Raw genomic sequence first — 6,343 nt, 5'->3', positions numbered from 1 at the left:
CTCAAATGCCAATCATGAAACTCAATTAGCCAATCGGCATGCTGGGGTTTGACAATGGCAACACGATGTCCCAACCCACTCTACTTTCTTTCCAAATTAATTACTGTACCTGATTCCTGTGGGAGATATGAGTTTCTCATTTTTTAAATGGTGCTTTTGTTTCATTCTCCTCTTATGCGCCAAACCTAAAATCCTTCTAAGAGCAATACATACTAGGGTCAAGGTTGCTTAACTCGCTGCAGGACGCTGCTCTCCAGATCTGTACTGAATTTAAAGCAAATTTCTGGAAAATTAAAGGGAATTACCTTTAAAGCACCCAAAATTACTTTTTAGTTACTATTACAACATCCAAAAACGATTACTCTATAGAGCTGGATATAGAAATCCTGAAAGAAACTTTATGAAGTCAACGGTAAAGCGCTCTGCTAAGCTGGTTTCATTCTGTTACACATTATACATTTAAAACTCATAACCCTTTATTTAAAGACCTCCTGGAGATTTTGAATGGCTTATGATTGGTTTTGGCTGGTATGAGGCAAAATGAAAAGGAAATGACTTACCACTGCTTCTTGGAAAGGGCAGGTACTGAAAAAGTAGGGAGCACCTAATTGTTTCCATCTTAAAACCCCCCAAAAAAAAAAAAAAAAAAATGCAAAGAATTTGTAACTACAATATGAATGGGTATGAATATGAAAAGGAAAAATATGTATTTTTCTACTTTAATCTCTATCTTCGGCTAATATATAGTTTTAAAAAAATGTCAATCAATATTTAAAGGGTAGTTGATACCTTATACTTTTACTACTGCAACAAATCATGCTAAACTCGCACAGGAAACCCTATGAAATACGACCCTGGGTGTATAGCTATGTATTTGCAAGGATTTTTGTTAGCGTATTCTCATAAGAAAAAGCTAGGAACCACAGATCAGAATTTTATTTTTATTTTTTACAGCAAATAAATTTAACAGACAATTTCGCATAATCAGTAGCTGATCTGTGTTTAATGAAACTGGATTCAGTTTAAAGGCGGCACTCCTTCCCAATCTGCTTCCTTGTTTATGCGTGGATGTATTTCTGAATTCAAGCTGCTCAGACCTTAATGAGGCAGATAATGAAGAATAATGTGTTCACTTGAATGAGGCAGAACTACATTTTTTTTTCTCAGAAAGGAACATGTTACCTAAAAGAAAGGAGAACATAGGAGTTTCATTTTCATGTTTTACATGACCTTGCTATTGTTAAAGGTTGACTTAATCTGCTTTTAATTTGGGTTTCCCATAGATCTTACAGCCTTTTATTAAGAATGGATGCTTTAGTGCCTTAATTAAGAATAGTTTTCTTAACCAAATGACAAACAAAGGAGGTTTTTTTTTGTTTTGTTTTGTTTTTCTAAAGGCTTATACAGCTAGCTGAAAGTTTTGCATCACCTAGAATTTTAACATTTAGACAAAAAAATATGTAGCTATTTTATTTACCATCATGTAATCAAAGAAACTACAAAATGATATGCAAAAGTCTATAATAGTAGTGTAGTATATTTCATGTTAGATTTTGAAATGTCACATTTTTTTCAAGTAGTCAGTTTTTCGTTAAGTATATGGGAAAACTACAAAGCGGTATGCAATTCAATACGTCAACGTAACACTATCCAGCAGGTTTAATTCGACTTTATGAAGCAAAATTAGTTCATTCTATTGGGTGCCCATAGCTGGAGATTGGGAATTTTACACTTTAGTTTTCGGACGTGTTGCAAAACAGAGGTGAGGTTTTTTTAATTGATTTGTTCCCATTGTTCCCCACTGAAGAGTTTCTGATCTAGTTATCTAATTAAATTGACACAATTAGTCATGTTATGATGTTAATACACTTAAAGAACCCCCCTTCTTTGATACTGTGTTAATTCTGGGGTGCTAATTACCTTAACAGCAGGAGGGCAATGGGTTGGGATTATGTATAGTGTTTTATTCACAGCCAAAAAGGGAGGGATTTAATTGTTCAGGGAAGAATATAGGATGCGTGTGTTTTAATGGGTTTGCATTCCACAGTCTGACAGCTTTTAAATCAGCTCCGCTTATCTTTAACTCAGTAAATAAATTACACAGGAGAATGTCTAGCTGTGTGGGAACAGTTATTACTGGAAATGATGTAGTCTAGTAATAAATTGACCTAAATCATTAATTACATTTCGAAATCAATAGAAGAAAAAGAAACATTTGGTTCATTTAAAATGATATCTTTCGCAACTTGAATTAAGAACCCATGAATGAATGTAGTGTACAGACAATCATGCGTTGATAATGACAAACTGCAGGTTTTTTTTTTTTACATTGCCAAAATAGTGATCTTATATATTAGGTTTATTTTTCAGGTTGTACGATGACTGTCACGGATCTATGGGTTTTAACGTCAATTTGCAGGTCTGACCCGCGGAACGAAGGTCCACTTGGGTGATTTGAAGTGGGCTACAGTCGCCTACTGCCAGATGCCCTCATTATAGAATAGATATTGAATAGATTTCTTAGGTGGTATCTGATGTTATGAGTACATGCATGTTATATGGGTTTCCATAGTCATCACGGAGGACAATGAACATAGCTATAGCGTTCTGTGACCTTTATTAATACTACACAGTGTCCAAAATAAAACCTTGCCGTTTTGTTTAATGTATTGACAGATACAGCTGTTACTATGAACACTATTCTTGGAGCTTGCAGAGCCCTTAAGTGTGGATAAGCATTCTTGTTTTTTATAACAGTTTTCAGCCTTCTCTTACGACTTCTAACATTTTTGCCAGACACTCGCCTTAAATTCTGGCCTTTAGGTCTGTAGCTTCAATCTGGAAGCACTTCGTTATTTCTGGGTTTGTTTTTTTATCACGCTTGACCTCCACGTAAGGTCATACAAAGGCCTAGTCGATACTGAGCGGGCCTGCGCACATTAGTTTCCTCGACAACGTGCATCTGATTCGGCGGGCCGTCATTTATGCAATTGTATGCTGTATTTTTTTTTCTTTCTGTAAAATACAGTAACTGGATTGAATATGGGAATTTGTTATCCAGATAGGAACGGGTCGATCAATTAAAAACATATAATGCTGTTGTGTAATGTCATTTTTTAATTTTATTTTATTGTAGCCAAATGCAACCCAGCACTTCTGTTGGAGACTAACAGGGATTGATAAGAGTTTAGGAACTTTGATGCATAATCAAGGCATTTACCATGTTTACAGATGGATGGACAGGCATGACCGCCAGATAAGGGTCATAAAAACAGTTCTTTGGAAGCTATGAGAAATCTTTGAATTTGTGCGTGGAGGATAACCGTTGCATCGCACAGGCAGCTGTGTATAAAAACCATATCCAGTTAAACACTTTGCATACATCAATCTGTGTGTAGAACACAGAAATGCAAAGTGAATGACCACATCATACCACCTGTCACAAATAATACCGCAGATCAAAGGAGAGGCCAGCTCTTTCCTTTCCCACAGCGAAAAGTTAAGTAAAATAACTAGAATTTTCAACGCTGTTGATAGCTCTCCAAGTGTGTAACTGCTTTAAACATTTCTGAGAACCTCAACTCAAGACCATTTCCCCGGGAGCCTTGCACAACCTCTTCTCATCATACGATACTACAATTTATTGTTGCACATGTGAAGGATTTTGAATGGCAATCATAGCGCATACCAGATATTTAGCTCTGTTGGATAAGTACGACTGCTGGCTCTGTGTTCAGAAAATATGATTTCAATCAGGCTTTGTATTTTACACACACTTTTTTGGTTTGGATAAAAACATCAAAACAAACTTGGTACACAAGAGTCAGGCAGTGTTGGTTCCCTGGAGGCACACGTAGTAGTGCCTGCTTTGAATCCCAGTCGCGCCAAGTTGGCAGGGGATTTGCAGGGAAGTCTGCCCTGCTGCAGGGTGAATGAGGAAAGTAGGCTTGAACTAGTTCACCTCACTGCGCTTCAGTACCCACTACAGGTGGGCTGGAAACTGTCTAGGCTGAGCCCTTCCTTTCAGTACTTTGGTAACACCCATTGTTTAGGTTCAGTGGGTGAAAAGAGGCAAATCGATTGGCAGTGAGGTTGTAACCTGCCCCCCCCCATCCCACAATGCTACGCCCCCAGAGGATTTAAGAAATACCACATTTGTTGTTTGCTATTTGTTACACTCTACCAGCTGTACTTACAAACAAGACGTTAGAGAGCTCTATAGAGGCCATGTGGGTGCTATAAACGAAGTCTGTAGGATGTGATGGCTGAAACAGAAAATCTTACACAAATTAATTATAAACAACAAGAACAAGCTATTGGTTATATTATTATTTTGCAACATCCACATTCGGAATTCTAAAAAGGGCAGAAAAACCCAAGTAACTGTCAAGTGAAAGAGTCGAAGTGTCACATGGCTGAACGGAAGACGTTGAAGGGTTCAGGGTTTTGTAGTTTGAGCCTGGTTGAAAAAATCCAGAATCTCCGTTTGTAGACATCACATTACTTGATTGTACAGCTGTTTGCATTGCCCCTATAGTGTCTGTTTGACTTGGCTTGTGCAAACAAATTAACGGTCAAGTTAAATCAGGCTTTTCAAATATTAACTCTGCAGTGTTTTAAAAGGAGTGGTGGAGCTTAAATTAGTGGATATCCTTTTTGTATTAACGCTGGTTAGTTTTGGAGACTATGCTGTCCGCTATCACTGCTCTCAAAGGGTACAGAAGACCCCTCTTGTTTATTGTCACTGTGCAACCCCCTTCAATAAGATAACATTCACCCATGTATTGCTCTCGGTTCTAAAAGTTGACAGCATATTGTGGTTTTAAGTGTACAGAACCACATTCAAGCAACGTGAAAGACTACTGAAGCACAGAGGGAAGACTGCAAGTGTAATAATCATTTTTGTTCAGGACTTTTTAACTAGAACACAGTAATACTGTGATCATATTTCACAATTACTCTATTCTGTAAAGCACTAGGTTTTTTTTCTTGGTTGAATGGCAAAGGAAATGCAGTTCCATTAAATCTATTAAGCAGTTTTCTGTTTTAAATCCTGTTTATTTGAAGCCGCTACAGAATTATTGTCTCCCGTGCGCATTTCTAAAGCACATAAAACACGACTTAAGTTTCTAGAAATAAACAACCCAGTGTGTACATCTAACACCCTCTGCAGTGTTAACTAGCTCGGAATCGCTATCAGGGTTCCTCTTAGGAAATAAAATAATATATGCCAGCTTTGGACCACTGGGGCAACAGACTCCTAAATCTGACTGCAACAAAATTCTTTAGCAAACCAAACACCCCACCGCATTCCTAGGTTCTTTAGAGGGTAATTGTAGGATTCTTTCAAAAGCTGCAACATATTTGAAAGATTTGCGAAAACCAGCCTTAACCCTTTAAGGAATAAGGGACATCTGTGTCCCACAAACCAAATGATGCTAACTTTCTAATTTTTGCAACGAAAACAGGGTTTCAAATGTACCGACAGGTCAGATCTGCTCATCCAAATCGTCAGTTTCCTCCTGGTGATACCGAGTCGCTGTCAAATCTATTTTAAACCTTTTGAAAAACCCGCTCAATTCCTGGTGTACCTTCAGGGGTTAAAGGAAAAATGACGACAATGTGTGAATAGGAATATGTGCAGTGACACACCTGACTAGCAGTACTAGTTGGTGTCATTCTACTGAGCTGGAATGGCAATACAAAAATGAATTCTGTTAATACCCGAGGTAGACCCCTTCTAGAATACTGAATGCCGTTGTGGTCACCACACTGCCAGTACATTACTGCACTAGAGAAGGAATGGAGCAGGGCAACCAGGCTGATCCCAGGACTGAATGCCGTGAGCTATGAGGCCAGGATAAAATAATGAAATCTCTTCCGCCTGGAAATCAAAAGGGATAGAGGGGACTTGATTGAAGTCTTTACAATCATAAATGGTCTAGATAAAGTGACAACTTCAGCCTGCTGCCTTTTCCCAGACCCAAACGGTTCTTATGTTCTTCTAAGCTGAGTTTAGCACAGGAGCTCTGATGTTTTTGTAGCAGAATGCAAAAGCTCCTTTCACCATCAAGCATGCACTCTCTGCACCCGTTCGGGGCTGCTAACACCCAATAGGCTTGAGCTTTCACACTACGAGGGAGCACTCCCATCTGCACGTGCCAAAGGGGTGCCAAAGGGGTGCCAAAGGAGTGGCAAATCTTGTCATGTCCAGCCTCTTCTATTCACTTTACATGCTACTTGGCTTACCTGCAGCATTATGTATTTTAAATTCCATGGTTGAAAAACAAATGAAGTCAGGGATGGAAATAAGACTCCTTTTGCAGAGTAGCTTCAACCATTC

The sequence above is a fragment of the Polyodon spathula genome, chromosome 29 (genome assembly GCF_017654505.1).
Source record: "Polyodon spathula isolate WHYD16114869_AA chromosome 29, ASM1765450v1, whole genome shotgun sequence".
Lineage (NCBI taxonomy): Eukaryota > Metazoa > Chordata > Actinopteri > Acipenseriformes > Polyodontidae > Polyodon > Polyodon spathula.
Note: the sequence above shows the minus strand (reverse complement) of the source record.